This window comes from Protopterus annectens, chromosome 1.part1 (genome assembly GCF_019279795.1).
Source record: "Protopterus annectens isolate FY-2018-M chromosome 1.part1, PAN1.0, whole genome shotgun sequence".
Taxonomy (NCBI): domain Eukaryota; kingdom Metazoa; phylum Chordata; order Ceratodontiformes; family Protopteridae; genus Protopterus; species Protopterus annectens.
The window spans coordinates 1,402,637,977-1,402,654,793 of NC_056726.1; the positions used below are offsets into that span (position 1 = coordinate 1,402,637,977).

General features: G+C 42.6%; 1 protein-coding gene across 1 annotated transcript in view; it reads left to right on the forward strand.

The window, feature by feature from the left end:
• LOC122810682 (histidine triad nucleotide-binding protein 3-like) overlaps positions 1 to 16,817 on the forward strand; it is a 436,167-nt gene that overhangs the window by 281,386 nt on the left and 137,964 nt on the right. The window lies entirely within an intron of this gene.

The following is a 16,817-nucleotide window of genomic DNA, read 5'->3' on the forward strand; positions in this document are numbered from 1 at the left end:
ATGCAAGACCAGCAGGCAAAGTGCTTCTGTCCATTTTGTTAGTCCAGTGCATTTTTTGAACTAGAGCGTGTGCATGTTTTTGTGTAAAGATGCCAAATCACATTCCGGTGAAGGAGCAGGTACTGCTGTGGCCTAGCAGGTGCCATCATGAAGAAATTTTGATATTTTGTTTAACCCGTGTACAAACTCATAGTCTTGCAAAATACAAATCCTTGCATGTGCAGGCCAATGTGTTGCCAAATTTGATACCAGAGCCCTCAACAATTTGTTTCCCTTAATTCAGATTTTAGATGTTGCTTAGAGACCATATCAGTATGGCTACTTTAAGGCATCTCTCAAAACATACTACATTCTTATTGATGCATCTCTGAGATAAATAGGATGATGTTCTTCATGCCAGAGCAGTTGTCTTTCACATAAAGAAGGACATTTGAAAATTCTTAATAGCTTTATTATAATGAAAAGTTTGTTTTATATAAACACTTGGTTTCATGTAATATTATATTCATTAAAAGTTTCTCGCTGTTTATGTGTAAATAACATGCCTTTTATTGGGATTACTTTAACAATTAAACAAAAACACAGTAGTAGTGCTTGCAGTACAAGCATTAGTTTATACTCAATTTTATATACAATGTAGGGATGTATTTCTGTTAACTAGTCAGAACTGTCCCTTTAGTCTTCTAGCAGGGATTGTGGCATCCCTGCTGGAAGTCTGAATACCTGAAGTATGATGTTACCCTTACAAGGATGGGATTCCAGTAAAGTTGGTTGTCTAGGAACAGTGATGAAATGACACTGCTGAATTCACCGCATGCACAGAAGAAAACAAAGTAGTCTGTTCCACATATATCATGATGAATTGCTGATCTACAGAGAAAATTCAATACTTTTCCGTTATCGGGGCAACACTTTAAACGCAGTAGCTGGTGGTTGAAATCATAGCACAGCTGCTTATTTTTTTGTATTATAGTAGTGTAGTGTAAGCTAAATCATACCTGCTAATAAATTGGAAAAAATTCTGTCTTTTTAGTTTTGTTAAAACAAGCAGTGGTGCACATCAATAATGATTTTGTATGCATTTCAAAAAAAAAAAAAAAAAAACGCTTCAGGGCTAACAAGTGTGCAAGGATTCCGAGTGCCAGCTACCGCTTTTAAATTCTTTGTTACATATTTTTAAAGGCTTGGCTTACATTACAGATAGGTAAAGGGGTGCTAGTCCCTATTACAACTTGTATTACAAAAAAATAAAAATAAAAACAGAAAAGTGATGCAGCTTTCTGTCAATCCCCCCAACAGTAACTATTGCCAACAATCCACATCTTCCATCTCTAAAAACTATCTGGAATATTCGAGCAACCACCCGAGGAAACAGTTTATGAACATCTACAAAGGGCAACTTATCAGAGCAGTTAGGATGACATCAGCCTATAAGGATATGTTGGATGAAGTTATATATATTACTTCATTATTTAAGGATAGAGGATACGATGACAAAGTTATGTCCAATGTTAGCAAATATGTTATCAAAGAGTGGGGGAAGAAATACACACCCCTTTTGGGGGAAAAGTATAATACAAGTTTAGTTAAAGGGGTAGACAATACAGTTGCGAAGAAGACAGAGTCTAATAATTTTGATAGGACTTGCATATTGAAATTTGGAACATACACGGGTAAGGTCAAGAAAATTTTGACCGATAATTGGTACATTATATCAGTTGATCAGGACATAGCCCCTATTTTAGGTTATAGTCCTAGATTTGTCAACAAAATGGGTACTAATATTAAACTGATCTTGGAGAAGGGGTACCCTCACAAAGATGCCCACTTTTAGGAGCACTACCAAATGTGGGACTTGCAAACAATGTCACACTATATTTCAGGGGGATAGTGTGATTTTGGATAATTACAAACACACTAGTATTAATTTTTGTGGAGGCAATTGTCTAACTAAGATGGTAGTTTATCTTGCTATATGTAGGACCTGTTCTGGGTTCTACATAGGCAAGACCCAAAGGAGTTTTAACAAACGCATTTATTCTCATTTGTACAGTATTAAAAGAAAGGACGATAAAAATGTGTTGTATAGACATTTTAAACAACATGGAGATAAGCACTATTTTAACTTTGGCATAGTAGATACAGTGCAGGTTAACCAAAGAGGAGGTGACTTTAATGGTCTACTTCTTTACAAAGAATTATGGTGGCAGATTTATACAGATGCATCTGTTACACCAGGCTTAAATTACACAATTTCCATCAAACCATTACTGGCCTTAAAATGAGTGATACTTAATTTTTTGTTAATTTTTTGTTTTTTTCAGATTTATTTAATTAATAATTATTATAAATATATTAGTGTTGGTCATGGGTATATATACACACTTTTTAAATTGATTTTTACTTTAAATTTCATTCTGAGTTCAGCAGTTTTTATGTTTGCTATTATATGTATTTTTGTGTTTAGCAAGTTGGTTTATAAAAGCGTTTGTATCTCTCTAAATTATTGTTACCGATTTCAAACTGATTTGGCGCCAAAAATGTTATTTAAGGAGCTGGTTATCCAGCTATGGTGTTCTGATGAAGCTTGTAATTTCACAAGTGAAAGCGCTTAACCTGTTTTGGCGACTTGGATTCAATAAATTATTTTTTGGTTTTTATATCGTGATTTGATATTTCTTCGCTGCTTGACAACATTGGTGGATTGTGGCTTTGTAGTATTGAGTGGAATTCCCAAGACACAGAGGAGTGTTTGCGCACAGTGGATTTGAGTTTTTCATCTCTAAAAATGGTCATGAAAGGCTTACATTAAAGAGAAGTGAGTGGGTGCTAGTCCCTATTACAAATGTTAACAAAAAAGAAACATAGAAAAGTGATGCAGCTCCTGTCAAAACCCCCTTACAGTAAGTTTTGCCAGCAAACCAGATCTTCCTTGCTAATGTCATATCATTTTTATAGGTGTGGAGAAATAATAGCTAGATCTGCAGTTCTCCATTATCATTTTCAAAGCTGCCCTTAATATGAAAAAGTAGGGTATGTGACTATGGTTTTGCTTATATAACTTTAATTAGGAGATCTGACACCTGAAGGCTAGAGAGATCAGGTTGGCCAAGAGACATAGGGAAACTAACAGCTGTGCGAGGATTCCGAGTGCCAGCTTCTTCATTTAAAGTGTTGCCTTGACAATGATAACAACCTTGTCTTCAAGTCAATTAAAGAAAAGTAATGTTCACTAAGTAAGCACACGACAGTGTAATAGTGCATTTATACACATACTTGTATATAGTGCAATGTTACTTTTACATAATTTGTTTATCCTGAAAGCAGTCATATGAAATAAACTCCTTAAATGCACAGTAATATTTCCCTTTCTAAATTGTACATTTTAAAATGTTTTCAGTTCCCAGGTTGAAAGGAATGTTGAATAGAAGTAAGACTAAAAGTTGTTTTACCTATAATATTTGCCATGTGCATGGAATTCCGTCATATCAGCTGCTGATGTGTCTTTCACAGACAGTTTCAGTCCTGTCAAATTTACACTTATTTCCCTGCACATCATGGATTATACTATCTGGCAACTGCCAAAGGACAAAGACTCGGCAGTTCAGTTTTTTACAGGAGAAATGAATTATCCATAAAGAAAGATTTTGTTCCAATAGGCACATTATGAAGTTATGTGTCAGTACTAAGGAAGCTCCCAAATGGCATTGTACCCATCGTGGATGCCTTGAGAAAAAGGGTTTGCGAAGTAAAAAATGGTCCGAGGAGTCACTCATCCATTTCCTTATTGCTGTCAGATTTATTTACTTCTGGTGTCAGGAGTTGACATCTGTGGAGTTTTGTGAACTAGAGTTACACATGAATCATAACACTACTGATGACTGGAACAATTATATGCAGGAGGTGTGCGCTACTACTTTACTTTCAGTCTTCTATAAAAATTGGTGGATTAAACTAAATTGTGGAAGTAGGTGAAAGTCTTTTTACTAGAAGAAAAAGCAGTGTTGGCCATGTTCTTCCTCAACAGTGGGTTTTTGGAGGATTGTGCCAGGAGTCCAAACGGTGCTTTCTGGTAGCTGTCACTGACTGCTTAGCAAAATTCTTACTGTCTGTCATCCAGAACAACATAGCAAAAGGTAGTATCATTTACTCAGACCGCTGGAAGGCTTACAGGAGTGATGAATTAAGGGATGCTTGATATGAACATTTCACTGTGAACAACAGCTACAATTTTGTGGATCTGGACAGTGGGTGTCTTACACAAACTGTGGACCGATTATAGAGATGATAAATGGCACCAGGGCAGTGCTAGACAACATCTAGACTCTTATTTGGCAGAATTTATGTGGAGATGTGTCAGTCCAAAAAATTCACTATTTTCACCTATGTTGAAAGACATTTCAACTTTTATGCCTCCTGCTTAAGTGTTATTTCCTGTGCTGTGATCTTGTAATAAAAGTCCGGCTTCACTTCCTAATGTGTAAAATGTAGTCTGCTATGTTTCTTTTACTTTTGAGGTGGTTGTCATGCAATGTTACTGTAAATTCTTCTTTGTGTGGTATGTACACGACAAGGAGCGGTACTATAACTTGTTTAACTCGCATACTTTTTTGTACTTGAAGACAAGGTTGTTGCCATTGTCAGGGCAACACTTTAAAAGAAGTAGATGGCACCTACGCTTCATGGCTAACAGCTGTGCGAAAATTCCAAATGCAGACCGCTTCAGGGCTAACAGCTGTGCGAGGATTCCAAGCGCCAGCTGCCACGATTAAAGTATTCCTGTACGTATTTTTAAATGCTTAAATTAGGGAGAGATTAGGTGGTGGAAGTCCATATTACAATTGTAATTGACAAAAAAAAAGTGATGCAGCTCCTGTTAATCCCCCCTACAGTAACTGTTGCCAGCAAATCACAGCTTCCATTAATAAATAGCGAGGATTCCGAGCATCTTAAGAAATAGGGTATGTGATTATATTTTAAGTGATAAAACTTTAATAAGGAGGTGTGACATCTGAAGGCTAGACAGAAGTGGTTGTCAAGAGACAAGAGACATACGGAAGATAGCTGTGCGAGTATTCCGAGAGCAACTACCGCATTTAAAGTGTTGCCCCGATAACGGAAAAGTACCGAAATTTCTAAAGGGCAGAATTTATTTCACTGTACAATATATAGAAACCTTGATGGAACTTTTTCATTGAATTCAACACGCAACACTTGATAGAAGGAAGTATACACAACTTTAACTTTAAACATTCTAGCTCACTTCTACTGGCATCTGTCACATTATTACTATATGAATGTTATTTCTGTAAGATGAATTTTATTTAATTCTTTAATTCACACAAACTTCCAGAAATCTTACTGTATTATGCAGCTTTTCTCTTCGTAACACAGATTACTGTAAGGAACTAAAGAAAGCAATTAACTAATGCTATAATCTGACCACTAAGCAGTACATAGCAATGCATGGTCAGTGACTTCTTGATTGATTTAAAAACAGGAAATGGAACAAAGTGATTTAATTGTATGATAGGAGTAAGACTGAGATTTACTCCCTGCTGGCTGGAGAATAAATTAACAAATAAACAAACAAGCAAACCTAAAGATTTGAGTTGGCCAGTCAGGAGTAAGAAAAGCCATAATTCCCATCCATCCTGGAAATGTTTCCTGTAATTAGTATCATTTACAAAAAAAAAAAAAAAATCCAGCTATAACATCCCAGGATAATTGTAATCATACTGTACTCCTTCTGGTTCCATCTGCATCTGTTCAATTTGGGGCATTATTGAGCGAGAAAGCTAGAGAGAGAGAAGTGTCATAAGATAGAAATAAATAAAAATATGAAGAAATTATAGGCCCTTTTATTAATTTGCTTCTAAATATTTCCCACCTGTGACTTTTGGTGGTAACGGAGAACACTGGACCTTGCTGCAGTTTTTACATAGCTCTCAGAATGTTACTCCAGTCATGTACTGTGTCACTGTAACATTCTGACAGTATCCAGAGACCGGAGAAGAGTGGGACAGTCTGAGAGTTTAACATTTTCATCCAGTAGGAGAGTGACATATAATGCATTGTTTTCCATTATCATCAACTGTTCTACATTTTCTTAGCAAATTAAGGCTGCTGAAAAAGTGCCAAAACTACCTTTACATAGTCGAGGCAATGGCAGTCCGAAAGGGACATCAGTAACAAATAGCATGGCTAATACAAGATTTGTTCTAAGACAAGTTTGTTTTAAGATGGTAAGAACATACACTGGAATAGAATCTTACTGGAAGTTGACACATGATGTAAAACCCTTTCCCGTTTACTCTCTTTAACAAACAGAATGAGATACTGGAACCAGTGTAAGATGGTGTGGCAATAGCAAGAAACAATATCTGTAAGGACCTGAATGATCTGAGCAAGGCATGAGCTTACGTTCCTGTACTGCAGCATTCACATGTTAAATGGTTTGGCTTCAGCTGCTTAAAATTCAGTTCAGCCATGTGCCTGCAAGAACCTCCTAAAGGGTTGGAAGACGGGCTTGATGGCAAACTCAGGCAGAATCTTCAGATTTCAGGAGTCAAGCAGCTGAAGCCCCACACCCTGAATTTCTCTTTGTTCATGAAAATAATAACAGCACATGAAAGATGATCAGGAGCAACTCAATTTACTAATCACTTTGGTCAGTAAGTGCTTTCATCAGCACAAAACAGAGACTTTTTCAGACTAATGAAAGTAAAAAAGTAAAACTAATTTAAATACCAGACAATCAGGTGACAGAGGCATGTTGTTAAGTTGTGTGATCAATAATAAACCCCCTTTTTCAATGCTTAAGTGCTGCTTTTTTCAGAACAGTTTTAAAATTGTCCAGTAAAAGGGGGTTTGTGGATAGATGGATGCTTATTGAGGCCAAGCTAAACTGATACATTTAACCGATTGTTTCAGTAATATTCTCTAAAATCTCGTTCATCCTGTCTGTCATCATCACAGATGTCTTTATCAACAAAATCAATATAAAAAAATAAACTTTTAAAAATAGGTGCAGTTGATAGTGTTTAAAAAGAGCATTTTTCTCATTTTGACACTTTGTGTCTTTCGGCTTTTCCCGGTTAGGGGTCACCACAGCGGAACTCCGGTCCGCTAATGATTGGCAGTTGATTTTTATGTACCGGCTTGCCAGGCCTGACGCACAACCTTCAACGAAGGTACGCCCACCAAGCAGAAGACGCTCTAGCTGAGAATCGAACCGGACAGCATCTTACTGTGAGGCGACAACGCTACCGCAGCACCACCACCGCTAGCATAATTATACTCATGTACTCTCTTATAAGGATACTTCGTAGTGCAGCAAACATAACGTGCATCTCAACTGAGACATAAAGTTGCATAAATTAAACTTTTTGACTTGCAGTTAAAATAGTCTGGTGCCTCATAAGATATTTGAGTATTTAAAAAATTAGAGCAGAGTAGAAATAAGCCTGCAGTGTCTGCAAATGTTACAAAAAAATCCCTATAACATTCTTGTCTGGATGCCTAATAAATCTTGGTTTGCATTTGAGAATGCCTTTCACAGTAAACGTCTTTTTGTTTGTAGGTAAAGGTTTATCACCCAAAGTATTCTTAATATCTGAATTAGCATTCAGACAGATTTGGGCACATGGAGACACCTAATCCTTATGGACAAGATACATCAACAAGCAGTGAGTGGGTCCCACTCATTTATCCTATGCAGGCTAGCAGTGCATGCATGAAAGATTGCCCAGGAGTCAGTCCTAGCTTTCATGGCAGCCTACATCCCATCACAAAAGTCTGTTTTGGCAGAAAGGGTGAGCATATCCCAGGTAGACTCACATGAATGAATGGTGATCACCTCAACCTTTCTGGATCTAATCAACAAGTGTGGTATGCCAGAAGTAGACTTTTTACTTCCCTGCAAAGTGGGCAGCTGAGAAAGTTTTGCTGCAGAACAGCAACTCCAACAGCCTGGAAAATAAATATTTCTCCATGACTCTGACATGCCTTTTCTGTAGGGTTTTCTTCCATTACCTCTGATGCCCAGGATACTGCAGAAGATAAAGGAAGAGAATCCAGAAGTCAAATTGCTAGCCCAATTTTACCCAGGAAGCACTGGTTCTCACTTTTGCTAAGTCTTGCAAGGACAGAACAAAGAATGTTGGATCAGTATGTAGACCTCTTGACCCAGAAAAAAACTTCCCTAATACACCCCAGCCTGAGTATCCTAAATCTGACAGCTTGGATGATCTAGCATTCATCCCTGCTATGAGCTTGTTTTCGGGGAATCTGCTATATGTTATAATGGAGGCACTTGGGGTAGGCTGCTTTTCTAGCCAGGGTAATAAAGATCCAAAGATGGCATTGGCCGATGGCCATGTTATGCTGTAAACATACTGATAACAGAGTGGGTGGGAGATGGCCAAGGCCTCAAAGGGAAGGCGTAGCTTTGGCAGGTTAGGCCAGCAATTGGGCTACTATAGAAAGGATATTCCACAGATAAGGACTGTAACAGTGAATGTACTTTAGCATCTACAGTTATAGTAAGTTTCTAATACAGCTATACTTTCTGCAGCTTTCTTCACAAGGGTTTTCTAGAGGAGACACTTGTACCTCATTACACACCTGTGTCAAACATTACATGTTGGATATCCTTTCTGAAGAGAAAGTGGGGTAGGGATACTTTTGGACTACTTGTAGTTTAACATATATTAACAGTTGCTGCTTCCCTCCTTTATGGTTTATCAGCTGGAGTGCTATCCAAAGGAGAAGACTGAGGCCTAGAAAAGGGCATGTGTAACACATTATATTACAGACCAAACCAAAATTAAGTGGAAAAATACTTTCCAAAAACAAGTATCAGTAATTCTCCAATATACTAAAATCCTTCTAGGAGGAGACATAAACCCTAATCTTGCCCCACCTATCGCAGTGAACATCAAGACAATTCTCTTCCACAAACTATTCTAACCCTATAGCAGTCAATGCCTAACCATGGTAATCTAACATCTGAAGTAGTTAACTTCATTTGATCAGCAACCTGTGGGTATCGGATCCGACCTGGATCCGAGCCGGCAGCTTTCCAAGCTAAAGATCCGAGCTCTCAGCTCCTCTTCCATACCCATAATACCCTGCTACCTCCCTTCAGTCCTCAGATCTTATTTGCCGTGGCTTCTTAAGCATAAGGGACAAGCTCTTAGCGTTTTAGGTGAGAGGAATTTAGTAGATTTTTTGCTAAAATTATAGCGATTTTTGTGTGTGAGAGTGTGTAGTAGACCTGTAGTTAAGTTAAATCATTTTTTAATTACTTTTAGTGGTAAATTAGTGTTTTCCCTTCCCCTTACTGTGTGTGTTAGAGCCCTCAGCCATCACACTCAAGCACACACCCTAAGGCCATTTTTTCAAAATGTGCTTTGTGTGGGCATAACCTGTCCCCAGCGGATGGCCACACTCAGTGCGTTCTCTGCCTGGGGGTAGCCCACTTAACATCGGGCTGCCAGATTTGTGCGGCCTTCAACCCCCGGGCTCTGAGGGACAGGAGGAACAAGCTAATCCTGGCGGGACTCTTGCCCCCGGATTCTTCTTCCTCCTCTCCCTCAGTGGCGCCAGTCGTGGCTGCGACTGTCCAGCCTTCATCTCCCCCTTCCCTGGCTGGGATTCAACCTCCTGCTGTTTACCAAGGAGAGGGGGACTCTTCTAAGAAAGAGAAGAGGCATAGAGAGAAGGAAAAGGAGAGAGATAGGCACAAGAGTCATAAGCGGCGGGCTGAATCAGCCCCTTCAGCTTCGCCGGCTAAATTGATTTGTTCCCCCATGAGGGTTTCCAAGTCTTCCCCCTCTCGGCACACTTCTCTCCGGAGCCTGAGGAGGAGTCCCGGTCACCTTCGAGGTCGTCTAGGTGGCCTTCCCTGCCTGCCTTGACGACTTCTTCTAGGTCTACCAGGAGTCTGTCCGATGCAGATATGGACCGGATGATGCGTCGATTCCTGCAGGTCCAGATGCAGATGGGAGTGCTCCTGCCTCCCCCCCCCCCTCTGGGGGGGGGGGCTCGACCCCTTTCTTTGCACCCATTGCTCCTTCTCCGATCCACTATCAGGATCCGAGTCGTCTTGGAGCCGGGAAGTCGACGCAGATAGTAGCTGCTACTTCGACGCCGGCCTTACCCTCGAGGTTATCGGGTCATCTTTCAGATCTGAGCTCTCGGGGCCGAGAGCTGAGCATCAGATCCGCAGGGGTGAGCGTGTCTTCGGCTCCGTTGCTGTCAGAGCACACTTCCCTTTCGGGTCCGATCGCATCGGCTCCGGCACCAGTCCTCACATTGGAGCCGAGGGGACTACTTTCAGAGCCAGGGGAGAGTGGTTCACCTTCAGCTTTCGACGTGGTGGAGAGAGTGCTGTCGAGGAGTTCGAAGTCCCTGGTCCATGCTATGAATCCACCCTTCACTCCCTCGCATATGGGCCTGCCTTCCATCATCCGGCCCCAGGGACAGCCTGCGTCTGCGCCCCAGTTAGTTCCCATAGAGAAACATGACTCCGTTGGTGAGCCCTCCTTGGACAGTCGCGCCGAGGAGGGTCCCTCACAAACGAAAGTGTAAGAAGAGGGACTTGGACTCCCCCGAGTCCTTCATGGAGGACACGGACTTAGAGGAAGGGGAAGGTTCCCCCAGGTCACCCCCAGAGGACATCTCCTTTGGAGACATTATGGAGATTCTGCGCATAAGAGGGGGGTGGTCAGCCTAGAAACCTTCCTCGGATGAGTCTGTGTTTCTGGAGGTGTTTGACGCAGGCCCGTCTACCTCTTGGGTGTCCCCCCCCCCCCGGCCGACCCCCTGGTAGACTTGATTACTACCAGGGCTTGGAAGGAGATGGACACTGTGGAGCCAATCCCTAGGAGACCGGTTAAAATCCTTAGTCCCCCTTCTGACAAGCTGGCATGGAATAAAGGTTCCCCGGTAGATGCCATGGTGGTGGCAGCTGCCACCAAGAAGGAACCGGCACAAGAAAGTTCCTCGGTCCATCCTCCTGATAAGGAGTCTCGGATGATGGCCCGCATTGGGAAGCGGATATTTGCTTCAGCCACCTTTTCTATAAGGGCGCTGAAGTATCTGGCACACGTCATTAGGCTTCAGCGGGATCTGATAAGAGTATGCTGGGTCTCCCCCAGAGTCCATGGCGGCTGAGGACAAACGAACCTTCTCGGCTCGCATGGCCACTCTAAAGTCAATATCTAACACTTCCATGCAGCTTCTCTCCCATGCCACGGAGGGGGCGGCTAGAGCCAGCGGAGCAGGGGTCGCCTTGCGGTGCCACGCCTGGCTCCGTCTTTGCGGAACCCTTCAAGGCATCCTTCACGAATGCTCCCTTTGACGGTTCTACGCTATTCGGCAAAACCGTCCACGACATGCTACTCCCGAGCGAGAAAGACGGGAAGATGCTGTCTGTCATCAGAATCTGCTTCTCTGCTCCTCAAAGGTCCTTCTCAAAGAACCAGAGAGGACAAAAGAAGATGTGGTTCCGGAAGTCTCAGCAGTCCCGTCCCGCTGTGGACCCTTCGTCCTTCAGAGGCAGTGGAGGACAAGGTGGATGCCGGCCCAGAGGCAGAGGGGGGCCGAAGAATTTCGGGTCGAGAGAACCCTTTTCCGACCGACCCATGCAGCAGCCCTGAGGGGTTGCCCGACTGTCCCTCAATGGAGGCAGTCGGGGGGCATTTTTCGGAGCATCTAGCAAGTTGAGAGTCCATTACTACAGATCGCTGGGTGCTCCAAATAATATCCAGAGGTTACTGTATCCCCTTCATGAATCTTCCCCCGCTAGGGAAGTGCTACCCCGATGTCCCACCCAATCAGAGGGAGGCTGCGGCTTCAGAAATAAAGAGATTACTAGAAAAAAGGGCCATCCAGCATGTCCCCCAGAGCAGTCTGGGTTGGGCAATTACTCCAGGTTCTTTTTGGTGCCAAAAAAGACGGGGGACTTAAGGCCAATTCTCGACCTGTCAACTTTGAACCTGTTCATTGCCAAAGAGAAATTCCAGGTGGTCACTCTACAATCTATTCTCCCCCTTCTGCAGGAGAACGACTGTATGTGCTCCATAGACCTCAAGGATGCATACTACCACATTCTTATGGACAGACGATCCAGGAGGTTTCTCTGCTTTCGGCTGGGGGCCAGTCATTATCAGTTCAGGGTTCTTCCGTTCGGCCTCACCACAGCCCCCAGGGTGTTCACCATGGTCATGGCAGTTGTGGCAGGCCACCTGAGAGTTCAGGGAATTCAGGTCTTTCCGTACCTAGACGACTGGCTCCTCACTGCCCCCACCAGGCATCTACTCTGTTCTGCCAGGGATTATTCTTTACTCTTGACCCATCACCTAGGCATTACCATAAATTTCAGGAAGTCGTCTCTTCATCCTGTTCAGGTTCTGGATTTCATAGGGGCCAGGATAAACACGCTTCAGTCCAAGGCCTTTCTGACATCGGACAGGTTACGCACCTTGTCACTCCATGTAATAGCACTTCTACAGTCCCCAGCCCCACCTGCAGAATTAGTCCTGAGAGCCCTAGGATCCATGGCGGCAGCCATCAGCCTTTCACCTCTTGCGCAGCTGCACATGAGAGTCCTTCAATGGACCCTTCAGGTCCAATGGTCCCTCCTCCTACACCCATTGGATTTAACGATTCCCCTAAGCAGAGTTTGCAGGAACCTAGGATCCATGGCGGCAGCCATCAGCCTTTTACCTCTTGCGCAGCTGCACATGAGAGTCCTTCAATGGACCCTTCAGGTCCAATGGTCCTTCCTCCTACACACATTGGATTTAATGATTCCCCTAAGCAGGGTTTGCAGGAACTCCCTTCTTTGGTGGCTTCATTCCCGAGAGCATCGGGAAGGGAGACCGTTCGTGATGCCTCAACCCCAAACCACGTTGACCACGGACGCTTCTCGCCTCGTGTGGGGGGGCATTGCATGGGCAGGACCGTCCGAGGCACGTGGACCCCTGTAGAGACCATTCTGCATATCAATGTTCCGGAGATGAGGGCGGTGCTTTTAGCATTGCAAGCCCTTCAGGACCTTCTTCCTCCGGGGACTATTGCAATTCAGACAGACAACATGGCGGTGGTCTGGTACATCAACAAACAGGGAGGAACCAGGTCTTACCCTCTTTGTGAAGAGGCTATGAGAGTTTGGGAATGGGTGATTTCCAACAACTGTTTTCTGATAGCAATGCACATTCCAGGTAGGTCCAACATTCTAGCGGACAAGCTGAGTCGTTCTATCCTCACTCCTTACGAGTGGTCTCTAAACCTCTTAGTAGTGAAACAGATCTTCCTCAGATGGGGTCAGCCTTGCTGCGATCTCTTCGCGTCTCCTTCAAACGCAAAATGCAGCAAATTTTTCGCTCTAATTCCCCCACCGGGGGAGAATCCCAGAGACACTCTGGTTCATGCTTAGCCACCCGGTCTTCTTTATGCTTAGCCTCCTCTTCTGCTAATTATGAAATTTCTGCAGAAAGCTCGTCAGTTGGGGAGCAAATTAATCCTCATAGCCCCATTCTGGCCTCGTCAGATCTGGTTCCCGTATCTGTGGTCTCACATCATAGCTCCTCCTTGGGTCTTAGATCCCATTCCGGATCTGATTTCTCATCCTTTGGGATTGCAAACTCCGAACCTGGACAACCTCAAGCTCACGGCTTGGTTAATCCAGTTCCACTAGTGGCTAGGACTCCCGGTATCTTGTCTTCCGTAAAATCTATTCTGGTAGCGGCACATAAACCCTCTACCAGGAAGATCTACAAGAGTAAATGGAAGTGTTTTTCTATCTGGGCCAAACATAGGGATTTGGACCCTTTTACGGCTCCCATTCCAGCAGTTCTTGAATTTCTGTTCCACATTTTCCATCAAGGGGCCAGTTCTTCTACTGTGAAGGTTCAGATGGCTGCCATTTCTCATTTCCACATCGGGGGAAACCTTGGACCCTTAGCTTCCTCTAAGATATGCAAGACCTTCTTGAAAGGCATCTTTCTGTTAAGACCTCTGGTCAAGAATGCGGTTCCCCATGGGACTTAATTTTAGTTCTTCAGGCTCTAACTGGTCCAGCCTTTGAACCTGCAGCTTCCGTTGACTTAAAATTCTTATCTTGGAAAACTGCCTTCTTGTTTGCAATTACTTCAGCTAGAAGGGTATCTGAACTTCAAGCCCTTTGTACAAACCCCCCGTACCTGGTCTTCCATAAGGACAGAGTATCTCTCAGGACTAATCCTTCATTCTTGCCTAAAGTGGCCTCCGAGGCCAGTATCAATCAAACCATCAATTTGCCTGTTTTCTTCCCCAACTTTCAAAACAAAGGGGAATACAGACTGCACTTGTTGGATGTGCATAGACAATTGCGATTTTACTTGCACAGGACAGCTGCTTCTTGCAAATCAGAGCAGCTTTTCATGTCTTTCGCTAAGCCATCCTTAGGCAAGCCAGTTACGAAAGTTACCTTAGCTAGATGGATATCCCACTGCATCTTACACGCGTATACAGCTTCCAGTCGGCCAGAACCCTTGGGGGTTCATGCTCACTCTACCTGTTCTATGGCTACCTCTGCAGCATTTTGGTCAAGAGTTCCCTTAGATGACATCTGTTCAGCGGCTACTTGGGCCTCTTCTCATACCTTCATTTCTCATTACAAGCTGGATCTGATATCCAGAGGTAGGGCAGCTTTTGGCTCCGCAGTGCTCTGGAATATCCTTCCTTGAGGACCTCCCACGTTTTTGGTAGCTGGGGACTCTGTCCCACAGGTTGCTGATCAAATGAAGTTAACTACTTCAGATAAAAAAGTTATGTACTCACCATAAAGTTCCATCTGAGTAGGTAATTTCATTTGTCAGCAACCAACCCCCCCTCCTTCCCCCTAGCCTGTTTTGTGGTCATATTCATAACTGAATGTTTTCCTTCTGTTACGCATCAGGTTAGCGTTTCTCTTTCGAGTATGTTTGACTGTTGTTGGTTGATAAATTGGCAAACTCGATCTGAGGACTGGAGGGAGGTAGCAGGGTATTATGGGTAAGGGGGAGGAGCTGAGAGCTCGGATCTTTAGCTTGGAAAGCTGCCGGCTGGGATCCAGGTCGGATCCGATACCCACAGGTTGCTGACAAATGAAGTTACCTACTCAGATGGAACGTTATGGTGAGTATATAACTTCTTTTTTTGCTGCTTTAAATGTTAGTAGCATAAGAAATGAATTTGCTGAACTACATACCTAGATTACCCAACATAAGCCTAAAATTTGCACGGTAATAGAAACTTGTCTTAAACCCAGCATAAATGAGTCCTAAGTTATGCCTCCAAGCTATAATATCATCAGTAATGACCATCTAAAGAGGAAAGGTGGTGGTATTACTTTAATGTCTCTCAACAACCACCTCATTTCCTCTTACAACAAGCCAACACCAAAATTCAATTCAGCAGAGCTTTTTATTACTTTCCTATAATTAAACATTTATAAACAGATATGTATTATTGTCCTTTAGATCCCTCCTGGCAGCAATACAGCTATACTGTAAGATATCCTACATTAGATATCCACAACAATTTCACAATCAAAAATACTACTGGGAGATGTGAATGTTAATTGACTGGACATAAACTCTAACTCCCCTACATCTAGCACAAACTTATATTGTTTCACACAACTAATTAATAGCCCCACATATAATAGCAAGACATCAAGTTCCGTATTAGACTGGGTCCAAGTATCAGAACCTAGCAAATACATCACCACAGGTACAATGTGATATGATCACTGAGACAGTCAGACAATCTATACGACTAGAAATCTCACACATCCACTTAAACAGCATGCTTATAAAACAACACGCAACCTTTCCACGTTTAACCCAGAAATGTTCATTACTACCCTATCATTTATGAATTGGAGCTTCTTAAAAGACCTCCCTTGATGATGCTGTAAATGAATTCAATACAGCTTTCCTGAATATCGTAAATAGCCTTGCACCTCCTAGAAGGATGAGAGTAAAACAAATAATGCAAAGATAGAATACTAATGCAGGATAGAGAAAAATCATTGAAAGAATGGCACATAAAAAAAGCAATATTTAAACTTCAGAATGCGTCACCGTATTAAAGAGCAAATAAATTAAGACAAAATTATACTGTAGTAACTTTCAGAATAATAGAAACCACAACTCTAAAGAAATTCTGAACAGCCATTAAAAAAAATCTTGCATCCTGGCCAAAAATTAATTTCTAACCCCTGTCCCAATAATTTACCACCTGAAACTGCAATACAGTTCAACTCTTATTTCATAGGTAGTATAGCATCTCTAAACACGGATTCCCCAATGTCAAATCCTCACCCTGCCCAACAACCACATCCACTTTCACCTTCAAACCAGTGCCCACATCCTATATAAAACTATACTCAAACCATGCTCTACTTCAGCTGATGTCCTTCCAAGCGAGTGCCTTAAAGTAGCAGCCCATAGCATTGCTAGTCTTGTCTCTGTCCTTATAAATAGTATAAGTGGGATTCCTGAATTGACCTATCTCTGGAAAAAGTCACACATCATCCCTCTGCACAAAAGGAGGAAATTCAACAGACATTACTAACTCTAGACCTATAGCAGTTTTATCCCCACTCTCCAAAGTACCTGAAAAATGTACTCAAAAACGATTGCAAAACTATCTCTTGCAGGAAGAACTTATATCTCCCACACAACATGGCTTCCATCTTTCCCATAGTACTAGCACTGCCCTTCTAAAGCTATATAGATACTGTCAATAAAGCTAGAGAAAGCATCAAACTAGTCCCCCCTTAT